The 15,267-nt window shown below is 44.6% G+C and overlaps 1 protein-coding gene across 4 annotated transcripts in view; it reads left to right on the top strand.

The window, feature by feature from the left end:
* SGCD (sarcoglycan delta) overlaps positions 1-15,267 on the top strand; it is a 378,321-nt gene that overhangs the window by 46,650 nt on the left and 316,404 nt on the right. For 2 of the 4 annotated variants that reach the window (XM_054079593.1, XM_054079587.1), the window contains exon 1: positions 4,839-4,973. The exons of the other annotated variants lie outside the window; for them this stretch is intronic. The gene's annotated coding sequence lies outside the window, so the exon portion shown is untranslated. Of the gene's footprint in view, positions 1-4,838; positions 4,974-15,267 lie in introns of those variants that run through there. 4 annotated transcript variants of the gene reach the window in all.

Here is a 15,267-nt window from a genome sequence, read left to right as displayed (position 1 = left end):
TGGATAAGGATTTTCCCTGTGTGTCTCCTTCTCTGTCCTTGTTTAAGGCTGGTTTGGGCAAATGATTTCCAGAGAGGTGAGCACACCCAGGGCCTGGCTGCATCGCTGTGGGGATGAAGATGATGGAACACTCCTGCAGTAGGTGTTGAGAGCCCATCAGCGGCCTGCCTTGGATACCTGGGTTGCTGGAATTAGTACCTATTCCTGGCTGAGCCAGTAACTCCTCTGTCAGTACAGGGGGAAGCGGGGAGACCAGCAAATGGCAGAAGCAATCTAATTTGATCTCCCCGATTTTGGGCCAGCTTCTGCTAACACCAGCGTCGATGGCAAAACCAATGTTAATTTGAGTGGGAGAAGGACTGAACCCAGATTAATATACACTGACCTGTGTAATTATCTTTATTGCCTTGTAGGAAAGGAAGACTTTATTCACTCAATGCTTTTCTAAGCCTGCCTGGCTGTGCTCCAGTGGTGCACCGGCCTCTGAGCAGACGGGCTGGGTGAGGGGACAGGAGTGCTGTATCCATTCATGGGGACTGTAATTCGCTGTCGTGCCCAAGTGATTAAATCTTGCTTGTTTCAAACTGACAGGTAATGGAGTAACACCCACAAATATGGTGGTTAGGATTTAGCTCCAGCTGCTAGTGAAAACACTTTTCCTATCAAGCCTGAAGTTCAAAATCCTAATCTCTGTGAACAGCCGCAGGGTAGAGAGCATGTAGGGTTTAGTCAGTGCTAAAATCTGCATTTTTAAACTGTTAAAAAAGAGTGAAAGTTTAAGAAAATTACTTAGAAGCACAAGAAGACACGGCAGCTTTGCTAAGGGATGGACATAAACTACAGATTCTATTTGGGAGCACTGGGAATCTGCTGAGGTTGTCAGTCTGAATCCTCCTCCACAGTAATGTTTTTTTTTTCTCCAATAAACCAATGTATTGATTAGGATAAGCAGAAAGGATCTGTCCCAATGGAGCTTCACGGGGCATTTTACCGCACTACTTAATTCAAATGGTCACAGTTGATACTCATGAGTTTTCCTCTGCTAAGCCAACTGGATATGACAGAAGACAATGTAATTTAGAGTTTTTTCCTCTTTCTGAAAATGAACTGCTGTGTGTGATTTCCTGTGCTCACACTTGCGTAGTTATGGGGAGTCCCAAAATCTAATTTCTATTGTGCCAGCTCCTGTTTAGCACAGACTTCATTTTACAACTTTTAAATCAATTCTCTTGAATGGCATACTGAAACAAAGCAGATATTTTAATGGAAGCATGCTGAAAGTATTCTTCCTGAAAGCACACACCAATGTTATCTTTCTGATAGCTAAATGACCAGTTAAAACAATGTAGGCATAGAAACGTAGAGTTGTTCCTGACCCTTGCGTGGGCTCTCCAATGCTCGTGAACCTCCCTGTTTGCTGTGAAAGTGTGCACAAATGATTTGTGGTTGAGAGGACTCTCTAGCTTATTTATTCCTCTTAAACAGTAATTTATGATGAGGACATCAAGATGCAAACCATGCCAGGCAAGCTCATAGGAAGGAGGCCACCACCATGAATGCTCTGAGTAATCTTACTGCAAAGATTACAGTGATTCTTTGGGCTGGTCTTCTTTAGCCGGCCATCTGCTTTGCATTCCCTGGTGGTGCTTTGGTTTGGATCTCCTGTTTGTCATTTCAGTCTCCTACTTTATTATTTGCAGAGCCAAGTGAACCACTGCCAATGCCAATGCAATGAGATTGCATTGTGAGCTTTGTGACACTTCTTTTTTTATCTTGAAGCCTCAGCTCCTGGAATTAGTTGATTATGTTAGAATCCCAGCATTCATTTAAAAAAAAAAAATAGTGGATCTCTGCTCCTCACATACCGAGGCATAAGCTTGGGAAAAAAAAAAAAGGATCCCTGCAGACTCAGTAATCACAAGCCAAATAAATAGAGGTTGGGTTTTTTTTTCCGGCACCAGACTGTTTTACAGACAATCCTCCTGTTTCTGAGTGTCTCACTCACAGTTTTTGAGTGCTGGGTGCTGGCAAACCTGAGCAGCAGCTGTTTGTTTCTAAAGGCAGGGAAAATAAGTAGAGTGATCTTTAACAGGAAAAGTTGCTTTGTCTTTGCCTGCCTTGCCTTTCCCTCTGCCCTCTCAGCACACTCCTGCCTCTGGTCAAGGCAGCACTGGGAACCCACTGCAGCAGCCTGAAGAGCAACTCGCATCTCAGTTAAGTCCCAGTGAGGAACGGGAGGACAAGTTTGTGTTAACCAGAACTGTAATTCCCTTGAGGTCAGGAGGAGCAGCTGCTGCTGTCACTGACCCCATAACTTGAAATAATGTTAGCTATGGCCATACAGCATTTGTGTGGTCATGGCACATCTGAAATGTGATTAGGGCTTGCCTAGTCCTGGGGTGGTAACTGTCACTCCTTCCCCAAATTGGGGATATATTTGAGATGCAAGTACAAGAGCTGGGAAGTGTCCACCATTTGTGTTTAAGTTTGCCTGGTATAATCTTTTCCTACTTTTATTCTTCTGTGGGAAAAGAGACGACACTTAAGACCGATTTTAGCAAAATATGTTGCTCTGGATTTTTCATCGTTCTGGGCTGGGGCCTTAGGGAAACATACTTGCTTTTATTGCTTTTTTTTTCTGGTGACTAAATGGAATTAACATTCCCTGTCATTACTGGCCAGCTGGATCCAGTGCACAGTGCAAATCAGTGCGAAGGAAGGACAACAACTGTTATAAATTTGCAGGAGGGAAGAATTAAAAATAAAAAGAATAACAAAAAAAGAAAATGAAGAGCCATAGGTCAAATTTGTTGCTGACCTGACTTAATGACATTTATAGTGCTTGATATGTTTTGCTGATGCGCTTTTATTTTCTTTTCGTCTGCCAAATTTCTTCAGTACTGTCACTTTTTGTAGCTGGAGATGAGTTGAACACAGAAATTATCTCTATAACCTATAACAAATAGAAGGAGTTCATGCACGGAGGCAAGTGTATAGGGCACAACCTTCACACACTATCCATGCCCTATTCAAAAGCATTGTCATTTGCAATGACAAGATGGGCAAGAAAACAACTTCACTAGACTTTCAAACTGTGATATCGAAATGCAAAAAGAAACTTCTTGCTAGTCCATCAGGGGTTTTAATACTGCATTTAATTTATCTGGTGCTGTTTGGGTCCTAGTGAGGTTCAGTGGAAGAGTAGCAACTCAGTGCTACTCACAAAGTAAAAGACCCCAAACCAACTCTTGATAAACTGTAAGAATCAGATTTCTGTTCTGTCTATGATTAGCTTTATAGTCAGGTAGTAGTAACTCAAATTGACTATGGCAAACCCTCTGATTTATGTACCCATACTTTTAAGCTGTTCCAGGATTCATCAATAATCATTTCTCTTCCTCAGAAAAGAAAAAAATAAACAAGTTCTTATCCTGGAGAGAGGGAAGGAGATCCAAAACAGGATAATGTCTACAGTGTAGGTTTTGGTTTTTAACTGTACCCCCTGCTTAAAGCCAGTTAGTTGGGTACTGAATTTACAGACCTTCAATGAACCAAAACCTGGCACTTTATTGGAATTTAAAGGGAAGCGAGGGGTCCGGGCTCACAGAGAGGAGGGGAGAGCAGCAAGCAGGCACATGATAGACAAGTTTTCGATGGATATGGAAATAACCTGTCTTGGTAAACAGCAGTCAGTAGCTACTGAGTTTATTGAGAACTCTTTCAACTTTCTATCTTGATCCAGAATAAAATGTGAAAGGAAAGTATTCATTGCCATCCGGTAAAATGAAGGCGTTTACATATAGTTGCAAAATAGCCAAGTTAAGGTAGAAAAAAATGTTTCCACCAATTTAATCTCCAACATATGAAGCTCAACGGTCAAATGAGTCCGATTGCTGGCAAAGCCTTTGCACCACACGCTGGGTAGCTGAGTGCCTACTATCTTGGCGATGCTTTGCAGGCTGAACATGCAGGGACCAGCTAGTCCTAAGGGCTGGGATGCTGAGGGTGTTTCAGTACAGCCAGAAGCAGGGTGGACCGCTTGGGATTAAATAATAAACCTTGCTTCCTTGATTTTTAATGGAACCTTTGCAAAAAACTGCACTGGCTTATCATAACTCTTCCAAGGGTGGCAGGGAAGGATGGCCCTGGAAATGTCCTTCTGTGCGAGACGTGCCTGGGTTGGGGCCAGTCAGGTCCTGGAGAGCAGGGTCAGAATGTGTGTTTGTTGGGGGGGTGTTCTGCAATCGTGGCCGCTGCAGTCTGTGTCCGCTTCACCCAGACACTGACCATCTTCTTGGAGACAGAGGTTGCTCGGCTGCTGGCCAGTCTCCTTGGCTAAAAGGATTTGGTAGGGAGAGGGATGGGGAAAAAGAGGAGGAGAGGAAAAATGAAAAGAAATAAAGAAAGGAGAAGAAATGTAGAGGGAAATAAGGGAAACGACATACAAAAGGAGGAGGAAAAGAGGGCAAGAAAAAGAGGGGTGGGAAAACAGGAGGGAGAAAAAAGGAGAAAGAAGGAAACAGGAAAAGAGTGGGGTGAAAACGGGGGAGAAGGAGAAAAGTGGAAAAAAGGCGTAAAGGGGGGGAAGGAGGGAAGGAGAAAAGGGGCGTAAAGAGAGATGGGGGGAAAGGAGAAAAGTGAGGTGAAAGAAGAAAGAATTAAAAGGTGGGGAGAGGAAAGGGAAAACCGGCATTCGGGGAGCGCCGAGGCGCTGCCGCGCGTGCAGCCGCTGCCGGTGCCGGCGGGGCGGGCGCAGCCGGGTCCGGTCCCGCCCCCCCGCCCCATTCTCCCCCCCCCGCCGGGGCCGCCGCGTGTCGGGGGCGGCGCGGCTCTGCGCCGCGGCGTGAGGCAGCGCCGCGCCCCCGCTGCCGGAGGAGCCGCTCCGGCCCCGCGCTCCCGCCCCCGGCCGCGGCGGCCCCGGGCGGCATGATCTCCTGAGGGGCCGAGCCCCCCCGAGCACCCCCCGACGCCAGGTCAGTGCCGCGCCCAGAGCGCAGCCCCGCCGGGGACCCCGGGTGGGGGTACTCGGGGGGTCCCAACGCCTTGGGGGACCCCGGGTGGGGATGCTCGGGCGGTCCCAGCGCTTGGGGGGAGTCCGGGTGGGGATGCTCAGGGGGTCCCAGCGCCTCGAGGGTGCTCGGGTGAAGGTGCTCAGGGGGTCCCAGTGCCTTGGGGGAGTCCGGGTGAGGATGTTCTGGTGGTCCCAGCGCCTTGAGGATGCCTGGGTGGGGATGCTCGTGTGGTCCCAGCGTCTCGGATGTGCTCGGGTGGTCTCAGCGCCTTGGGGATGCCCGGGTGAGGATGCTCGGGGGGTCCCAGCGCTTCGGGGATGCCCGGGTGGGGATGCTCGGGTGGTCTCAGCGCCTCGGAGGTGCTCGGGTGGGCTGCTCGGGTGGTCTCAGCGCCTTGGGGATGCTCGGATGAGGATGCTCGGGGAGTCCCAGCGCCTCGGGGATGCCCGGGTGGGGATGCTCGGGTGGTCCCAGCGCCTCGGAGATGCCTGGGTGAGGATGTAGTCCCAGAGCCTCGAGGGTGCTCGGGTGGGGACGCTCGGGTGGTCCCAGCCCCGCCGCTTCCGCAGCCCCGCTCTCGGACTTGCCGGAGTTTCGGGCTGCGGCCAGAGCTGCCTTTGGCTGCGTTTCGGGTACCCCGGCCACGGGTCGCGATACCCCCGCGCATCCCTTCCTCGCAGCGCGGTGGCTCTTTGCGTTCCGGGGAGGGAGAAATGGCTCTTTGAAGCTGGGGGATGCTGCCAGGTTCTCCGAAAGGCTCGGCCGAGCTTTGCGCGGGGGTGGGGTGTGCTTTTTCTTTGGGGTGGCGAGGCTCCCGCCATCGCGGGGACTTTGCGAAGCGCCCAGCCGGGACTCGGGCTCCGCGGGTGCGGGTTAAAACCGTACAGGTGCTGCGCGGAGGGGAATTCAGCCCCACCTCGGGCGCAGCAGGTGAAAACGGGCAGGAACCTAGCTGAATCGAGGGGAAAAAAAAGGCAAAAAAAGCTGTAGGAGCGCCCGTCTGGGTGAGGGATGCGGTTGGGTTACCAGGTGGGTATCGGGGCGGGGAGGAGGTGGCCGGGGGGGCGACCAACAGGTGCCCCGGTGGCTCCCGCGGGTCGTTGCGGAGCCCGGAGCGGGGCTGAAGCTTTTCGAGATGCAAACTTGGAGCGGTGCGGTACTGATTACAGGAAAGGCTGGAGCTTAAGTGTTTCTTGTATTGATTGTTATTTTTCCCCCTGTTGCTACAATGTATCCAGTAACAAAAACTTTCGAAGACAAGCAATGGATTTTCGATGAGAAGCTGCTTTCTCTAACTATTACGGAATTTCACAGGCGTGTTGGTTCTATTGACAATGCCTTTAATTTTCTGGTGGTCGTCTTAGGGAGTAGATAATACCGCGGAAGATGCGTGTTGGTCTGTGGCGTTAAGAATGTTGGTGGAAGTGCCTTTGCTTTAGCATTTGCGAGTGTCAGGAATAATATATAAAAGAAAAAAGAATAAAAAGTCAAGTATCAATACATATCATGCTATGCAAGGGCATAAAGCCCTTGGATCCAAGTGCTTCCTGTTAAGTCAACTTTTACAACAGCTTCTCCCTAGCCAGCAATTCACATTTTTCAAGGGGAGAAAGGATGGGTAAAATTGAATCGTCCAAATTAAGTCAAAATGAATTGCTTAATATTCAGAGGGGTTGATAAATGAATCGTTAAATCAACACTTGCATACTGTCTCATTGAAAAGAAAAATGAACAACTGTCAGTTGTGTGCAGGGCAGAATAGGTCAGCTGGTGACGTCCCTGCATCAGCGAGATGAACTGTGAGTCCTCCTCCTGTTACCAGGTAGGTTTGCTCTGTGACATTACACAGACACGCGAATGAGCTCTTGTGCCCTCTACTATGAGGTGTAGCACCTGCTATAAATGACCGGAGTTGTCCCAGCTTCATCTCAAAGGAGAGAAATCTTGATTATGTTTCATTTGACATAAATTAACATAATTCCATTGACTTTTCATGTTGACACGTATCTGAGAATCCACTCTTGTATTTCAAACTATTTTTTTTTTTATTTCCTGAGGAAGCGCTCCATCTTGAACACCAGTTTGAGGAAAAAAATACTGAAAAATAAATAGAAAAATAAGAGTCATCCTTTTGAAGCAAGCCAGGCAAGATTCGTTATAGTAAAAGCACTTTTGAGGGTATCACTTCTCAGTAGTACAGTGTGTGAACTTTGCTTCTAAACGCTGTGATTAGCATAGGTACAGCTGTTGCAGTATCCTGGTTGCCGCTGTAAAAATACTGTTGTCTTTGCCCCTTGAAATTCTTGTGTTGGAGTGCACTGAGGATGTTGACTCTTATCCTTATTGTGGCTTCTGGAAACTTCTAATATTTGGAACAAATCATGGATGTTATGTCCCTAATGTTTTTCGCTTGCATCTCTTTGCTTTTGCAGGTAACTTAGAATAGCTAATTTTGCTTCAAGCTTTTAAAACTTAAGAAGTGACAGCTCTTTTGTTTTGTGCATTCAAACTGACTTACAAAGAGGAAATTATGGAGATACTTTGTTTCTCTGAGCATTTTTTTTTTTAAAAAAAAAGCTATTATCCAGGCTCCAGCTGAAGGTGGGGTTGCAAATTGACTGATGACTTGAGAAAACTCCTTGCCTACATTTGATTTAGCTGAGAGAGACTTTGTATGCAAATCTTCAGATGGGCAGGGCCATTTGGTCAGGTGTTTATAATTATATAGAAGTGTGTTACATAATGCGCCGGTTGCTCTTTACTTAAGGTGAGGTGTGTGGACACAACATGCATGCACGGATCCCCTGGGCGATGGGTTATTAGGTGGGTGCAACAGAAGTTGCTTGAATGCTTAAGGAGCTTGATATCATCCGTGATGAAGCAGATGGACAAGTAGGTGTGTTTCCCTCAAGGGGGAGGAGGTTCTGGATTTGGAAATGCTGTTGGTGTCTGATGGTGATGTGTATTTTTCGCATGTCTTGCTGTTCTTAAGGGCCAGGGTAGCTGCAGGTATTTTTGTGCACAAGCAATGTCTGGTTAGCCTAGTCTTTGTTTGCTTCTAATAAATCCTCAAGAATAAAAGAAGTAAGAAGTTTTTTTTTCTGGAAACCTACCATGCCTTCTAAGGTTATCCTGCTGCTTCTGTTTCCTCGCTTGTTATTTTTCTTTGAAATCATAATGCATTTCTGTAGTTCTTTAGTTCTTTTGATAAAGACTTGGAGTCATGCTTGCTGGGAAATGGTCACCCTGTGCTAAGGAAGTGCTGGCATCTTATTGACTTTTTTTTGGGAATACTGGGGAAAGGTATAAAAGATTCCTTTGCATTGATTTAAACCTCCAGGGCAATCTTTTAACACTGCAGTTCTCTTGGTGAAAAATTAACTTCCCCTGTTGTCTACTCCTGCTTTTATATTATTTGTGAGAATCCTGGGCTCTGTTATCAGTTTACACTGAGTCCCTCAGGTGTACTTGATGTGGAAAGTGTCTCAGCCTGAAAGCACACACACACACACTATCACCCTTAGAGTCTATTTGTTTCTGATACTTTCTGCTCCCAGGACCCTAACAGGGCAGGATTTGTGCCAGCCCATGGTTCTTCATCCAGGAAATGTTTCCTGAGTGATTGTCAAAAAAGCTCCCTCGGTGCTTTTCCAGAAGTTTGAGCGAGATGACACTTCAGATGTAGCTTAATAACAAACTTTGATTTATGAGGTAACTGAGAATGTTTGAATTTTTGCATCTGGAGTGAAAGCATGGGAACATGTTGCATTTCATCTGTGGCTTTCCAGCATGACATGCAGCCAACAGCTTGTGTCTCATTGATTTTAATACAAGATTTTTGGTGAATATGCCTGGAGTAGTTTGAAAACATAGTATTAACTTTTATTTTGGGAGCAACAGGTAAAAGACTGCCTCTGCTAAATAACTTTGCAATGTCTTTTCAAATAACATTGGAAAATTTTAGATCTTAACTACTTTATACACCCCACCTCCCAGGTTTAAGATAGATCCTATGGAAAAGCTGGTATTTGTTCAGTTTGGGGCTAAATATTGAAAAGAAACAAAAGAATGCTTTTCCCAGCCCACCAGTCAAGAGCTGGTGTAGGTATGACTCTTGTATCCGTATGTTTTCCCTGTGAATTCTGTGCTTTCATTCCTTCTACCTCGAATAGCTGCACTCAGTAACAGCTCACCTGGACAAGGCTTGTGTCTGACTCATTCAACAGGATCCCATTGACGTTACCAGGACTGGGTCACACTTGCTATTCTGGTGTCAAGTTTTTTCTGGTCTCTCTTCTCTCCCCTGATTTCTGATGTATTTTTAGCTGCTGTTCAGTTGCATTTGAGCACAGCTAGTGAACATGGATATGTGATAGAGTTCTTCCTGGTTTTGTTTTTTAATTATTTTTTGAAAAATGGAAGATCTTCCTTTTCACTGAAGATGGAGTACGAGGGCAATTATGTGACCCTTGGCTTAGCAAGGGAGAATACTGGTTCCTCGCAGAGGTAAAAACTTTGTAGTATCTTGGCATTGCCACGCATTTTAGCCAGAGAGTTGGGTATGGGCTTTGGGGTTTATTATTTTTATTTTTTTTAATGTAATAGTTTTAAGAATCTAGTGCTGCACAGAAAGCTCCCTGAATCTAATGCATTGTAAAGCGATAAGCTGCTAGTGTTGGTTTGTGATATTCCCAGTATTGGTCTAGTTCATCAGAAGGGAATGGTAGGGTTTGTCAGGTTCGATGTTAGAGAACTATCATGAATAAAGAGAAGCAATGCTGAGACCATGTCCAGGGTGATGTTGCCCACTGCTGGGATCACCCAGGATGTCCTGGGATTACCTCAGCAGCTGAAATGTTGGTGTAGAGTTTCTAGCTGTTCCTTGTATGTCAGACTCATGACAGTAAGAGAGACTTGGTTTTTCTTTGGAAATGTGGCAGCCAGGACTAACCATTTAGCTAAAATCTTTCCTGTCTTCTCTGGAGGTTCGCTTGGTCTTCAGCTGTCATTGGCGATCCACTGATGGACTGGTTTCCACACATGAGCAGGTACTTGCACCGTAGCTTGCTCTAGCCCGGTTATTGCTCTGCAGACCTGTTGAGTTATGGTAGTTGGCAGCTACAGCCTGGCTTGGTGCACATCTCTGCAGATGATCTCTGGGAGCGCAGGGCTGAGCAGATCTCTGAGGCTGTTTTCCCTTTTCCTTCGTGTTAGCCTGAGAAAGAAAGTTTGTTCCCTCGCAATACTGACATGACTGAAGGACCTCTTGCTGCAAGGCTGCTCAGTTATTCTCTGTAGTGCTTGGATTGCTCAGCAGAGGGAGAACAGACCTTATCACACAAGGCACCTAGACATGCCAGCAGTCAGAGCAGCATTGCTCCAGCTCACCGTAGGGAAAGGAGTCCCAAAGCCTCCCTCCCTGCTTGTTTTTTTTTTTTTTATCTTTTTTTTTTTTTTCCCCTCCTCCCTTCTTGTTTTAAAGCTCAGAGCTAAGCTGTGATTTTTCACCTCTTCATCAAAACTAGCTGCCTCAATCTGTAGGTTAATGGACTATTTCAGATGGCAGAGCAGGTGGCTGTGCTAGGATAGATGTGTCCAAATCCAATAAGCAGCATGCCTGACGAATTTTGCAGATCCAGACACCTCCTAAATATTCAGGAAGAAATGCTGGAGTTGGCTTTTAGTGACTGAAGCTTTGCAGCACATCCAGAGACAAACAAAACAAAGAAAACAAAACCAAACCCCTTGATTTAGTTGCAATTTGAGCAGCAAATAATCCACGGTTCAACTCCAGGCCAGATCTTTAACTGTTGTAAATCATAGCTTCACTGACTCCCTCAGCACTGTGCCAGTTGTGCCACTAGCTGGAGGATTGCCTTGCTGGTTTTTTTGGGGGGGGAAATTTGAGCAGAAGATTGTCACTGGGTTTTTTTGTTTTTTTTTTTTTTTTTTTAATTTCATATTTTTTGAGGATTGGAAAGATATTTGGTTAAAGAGTAAAATCTGTGCTCAGGCAAGTAGACGGTGTGTTTCTGTAGAGATTTGCTCCCCTGAAGTGTACTGTGCAGAAATCCAGGAGAATCATACATTTGGTGGTTTGGGTTTTTTTTTGCCAGATGTCAGTTTAATTTGATAAGAAAACAGCTGTTAAAATGCTGCCAGATAAAAGTAAGATGAAGAGCATGAAAGGGAAAAAAAACAATGGGCAGTTTCTGTTGTTGGGATGAGTTAGGCAGTGCCTTGAAAACTCAACTTGTTCCCTGACTGCCATTGGCACAACGGGTGATGTGGTTGGCATCAAGGCTGTGTCAGAGCAGAGAGTTAGTGCTCTTAACACCACTTAAATCCATGAGGTGCCATTTGCTGAGGCTTTTAGTAGGTAAAGCAGGTTAAGGTATTCGCCCTGGTAGCACCAGTCCGTTTAAGTTGAGTGAGGCTAGTCCAGGTGCTCTCCTGCCTGATCAAAGGGCATGACCCAACTCTGCTTTATAAATACTCCTCTAAATAAATGGAAATGTTATTTTTAAAGCATGAATTGAGAGTCTGTAGAGGATGACAGAGAGGGTCTTAACCCATTTTAGTCAGGGAAATGTGCCCAGCTGGCAAACGTGGAATGAGCTACTTCGAAAGCAAAAAGAGCATTGTCTGGAGGTGCCTCTGAGCTAGGAAGCCCACCAGGGAAGGCTCTCCCATCTTCCGTGCTGACATGTGAAAACAAATTCAGACCAGAGCCAGTCCTGAGTTTACTTTCAAATTATCACTTGCCCTACAAACTTGTTATGAAGGCTCTGTTCCTATTCCAGCTAGAGACCAGTCTCCATCCTTGCTTCCAGCCCAGGTCTCTCATGTCTTTCCCAGTGCACAAACTGCCTGTATCACCTTCACCTATCAGCTGTGGTCTACTTGGAGCAGGCAGTGGGGGTGATCAGACTGAGCTGATGCTATTAACAGCAGGAGAAACACCTACCTTCTGAGGAGAGCTCATCTCTGCTGGATAATGAGCTCTCTTTCACATAGGACCGAATAGCTGCTGTGTGGATCACAGCAAAGCACAAATGAGGATGCAGCACTGGGCACTTCCTTCAGCTTCTCCTGTACGTGGCAAATAGCTAATTAAATGAGAGCTAGTTTGAGCTATTGGACTGCTGCGAGCCTGACTTCTTATAGAAGAATCTTGTGCAGCTTGTCTTGCTCCGGTAACTTTTTGAAGTCTTTCAAAACTGTGTGTTGCAACAAACTCCAGCTTTTATTCTGACTTTTGACTGTTGCAAGTGTGAGATCTGAAGAGCAGAGTTGTGGAGTGGAAGCTTAGGCTACACTGAGAGTTGTCTGTGTGTATGTACAAATTGCACAACCATGGTGTGGAGTGTGAGAACCTTTCTGTGAATTCAAATAACCTGTATATCTCCCTGCTTTTATATATATATATATATATTTGAATTATGAAATTGTTTATGCAGAAAGCATAAACACTTCGGTGTGTCAACTTGGGGAGCCTTGTTCCTCTTGCAACTTATTTTATGGATAAATGGGATGTAAATGGATTTTCTGCCTTATGCTATGTCCGAAGGAGGATAAAACTCACTGTTGACATTGTCACACTCAGGTAAAACATTTTAGCTGTTATAGAGATTCTGACTTTCAAATCTTTTCATGTACATAATTTCTCAAAGTGAATGCAAAATAAACTGTAGAGCAAGAATTATACCATATTTAACCTGACTACTTTTTGTTTCAGTAAGACCAAAGAAGAATCATAGCTCCTACAAAGTATAACTGGGCTTTCTGCTTACACGTTGGTCTTGAATAACTGAATTATTTTGCAGTTTTGTTCACAGAGCTTGCCCTCAAGTTTTGTAGAAAATTATTAGCTACGTTACTGTTGCAGTATAGGTGCTGGGAAATACGCTTCTATCTATTCCTGCTTAACAGTGTGTGTTACAAAAGGCTTGCCTTGCATGTTCTGAAACATGATTAATTTGGGGGGGGATAATGATGAAACTGCAGAGCTTTGATGATAGGTTGATTATTTCACACTCTGCCAGAAATGGGTGCTTAAAGGGAGATATTAGATCTGAATGAGATATTCAAGAGCAAGTTAAAAGTTTGAATTAGCTAATAGGGAAGAGACCAATCCTACTGCCACTGGTGTCAATGAAAATGCTGGGAACAGTCAGGCGTGCAGTAATTAATTGTCAACGGATGATGATTTTTGAAGGTGTGAATAAAAGATTTGATGTATTGGTTGAATTGTCTGAAAACCAAATCTGTTAGATATCCTTCTTTTATCCTGTCCTCTTTGTTCCTCTTCTTTCTATCTGACTTCAGCAGCTGAGCTCTGTGGCTGCAGAGCAACAGGGACTTCCAAACTCCTCTGCCTAAATTGGTATCTCTTTGAAAGTTATGGCAGGGACTCTTGTTCGTGCTGATGTTATGCACTGTTCCATGCTTTAACTTCACTCTTTGAAAATAATTTTAAAGTTGAGCATTTTATTTACTTAAGGTAATTTGTAGCTTAGACAAAAGCCATCTACGCACAACTTCTGAGTGTGACAATAATGATGTTTTCTGTTAACAGGCGTTTCCTATAGGAGTGGAGTAAGAGGTGAATAATTTTAAGTATCCTATTTAACCATCATTCTGTTACTGATGTGGAGGATATTATAATTGAGTCAGAAATAGGAAAGTGTTGCAATTCAGAGTTTGGAGGAAGGAGGCAGGCTGTTGTACAGCCAGCTGTGTAAAATTTTATGGCACATTGTGAGCCAAATCGTTAACTACTTATTAAATATCTTTGCTTCCAGGGCAGATGGAAATGAGAAGTGCCTCTTGCAAATCTCAGCCCAATTAATACAATTTATCTAAACATGCTGTGGCTGACCCAACTAACAGTTTGCAAGAAAGTAGAAATTGTCCTTTGTATGTCCTCTGCCTCACAAGAAAGTTAGAACAACTGAGGCGGTCAGGCATAAGGCTCACATAGCCCAGTATCTTGTCTGGGGTATGCATCAGTCCTAGATGGTTAGGGTTGTCTTCAAGCTGCAGAGTCTCCATGTGTTTCTGCTTTTCATGCATTATTAACATATAAGGCTTTTCACTGTTTAGAAATAATGTTGCTCTTCTGATACGTCGCACTTGCATAGCTTTGTGTGTTTTCTCTTAAAGAGGGGATAACCAGAAATATATGCATGATTAAGGTGCAGATAAATCATGAGTTTATTTTTTCTGTAATGATTCTTTGTATTTCAGTCTTGATATCTTTCCTGGAAAGTTCTGAAATTTTCTTTTTTTGTTTGCTGCTGAGCTGATGTTTCCAGAAAACTGTCTGTAATGACTACATCTCTTTTCTACATTGGAACAGTTAAGTCAGAGCCTATCAGACTATACATACTTCTTTTTTTTTCAGTGTAATATTTTGCATTTATTAATATTTAATTTACTGTCACTTTGCTTGTGACTCTTGGGCAGCTTTCACATCACTTATAATTTTTCCTGCTCTTAATCATTCTGTATTGGCAGTGAAGTTTGGAACTTCATTACCTCCCTTACCCCTTTCTCAGACCATTAATAGCTATATGGACTAGGACAGGTCTCAGCACAGATCATACAATCACAGAATGGTTTGTGTTGGAAGGAACCTTAAAGGTCATCCTGTTCCAACCCCGCTGCCATGGGCAGGGACACCTTCCACTGGATCAGGTTGCTCAAAGTCTCACCCAATCTGGTCTTGAACACCTCCAGGGATGGGGCAGCCACTGCTTCTCTGAGCAAACTGTGCCCGTGCCTCACCACCCTTACAGTAAAAAACCTCTACCTAACATTTCATCTAAATCTCCCCTCCTTCAGCTTAAAACCATTACCCCCCAGATAAAAAGCCTCTTCCCATTTTTCTTGTAGGCTATACTGACATGTTTTATTAACAGCCTCCCATTACTGTGACAAATGATTCTTTATTTTTTCCTTTATTTCTGTGTTTGGTTGGTTGGGCTTTTTTTGCCAGTTGTTGATCCTCAAGATGCCCTTTCTTTCTATCCTACTATACCCTACCTATTTTTAAGGCTTTTGTGGAGTAAGAGGTGAATAATTTTTAAGAAGTTTTTCTTGGAGACTCCTTGCAGAAGGTTTTGGTAAAAGCCGCATGTACTGCTGCAGCTGCTGCATGTCCCTGCATACCATGTCACTTTATTCATGTCCTTGTTAACTCCTTCAGGGAAGTTTAACACACTTGTGCATCACTGCTGTCTGCCAAATATCT

The sequence above is a fragment of the Cuculus canorus genome, chromosome 14, assembly GCF_017976375.1.
Source record: "Cuculus canorus isolate bCucCan1 chromosome 14, bCucCan1.pri, whole genome shotgun sequence".
NCBI classification, from domain to species: domain Eukaryota; kingdom Metazoa; phylum Chordata; class Aves; order Cuculiformes; family Cuculidae; genus Cuculus; species Cuculus canorus.
The sequence above is the reverse complement of the archived record's forward strand: the minus strand, read 5'-3'. Positions and strand labels throughout refer to the sequence as shown.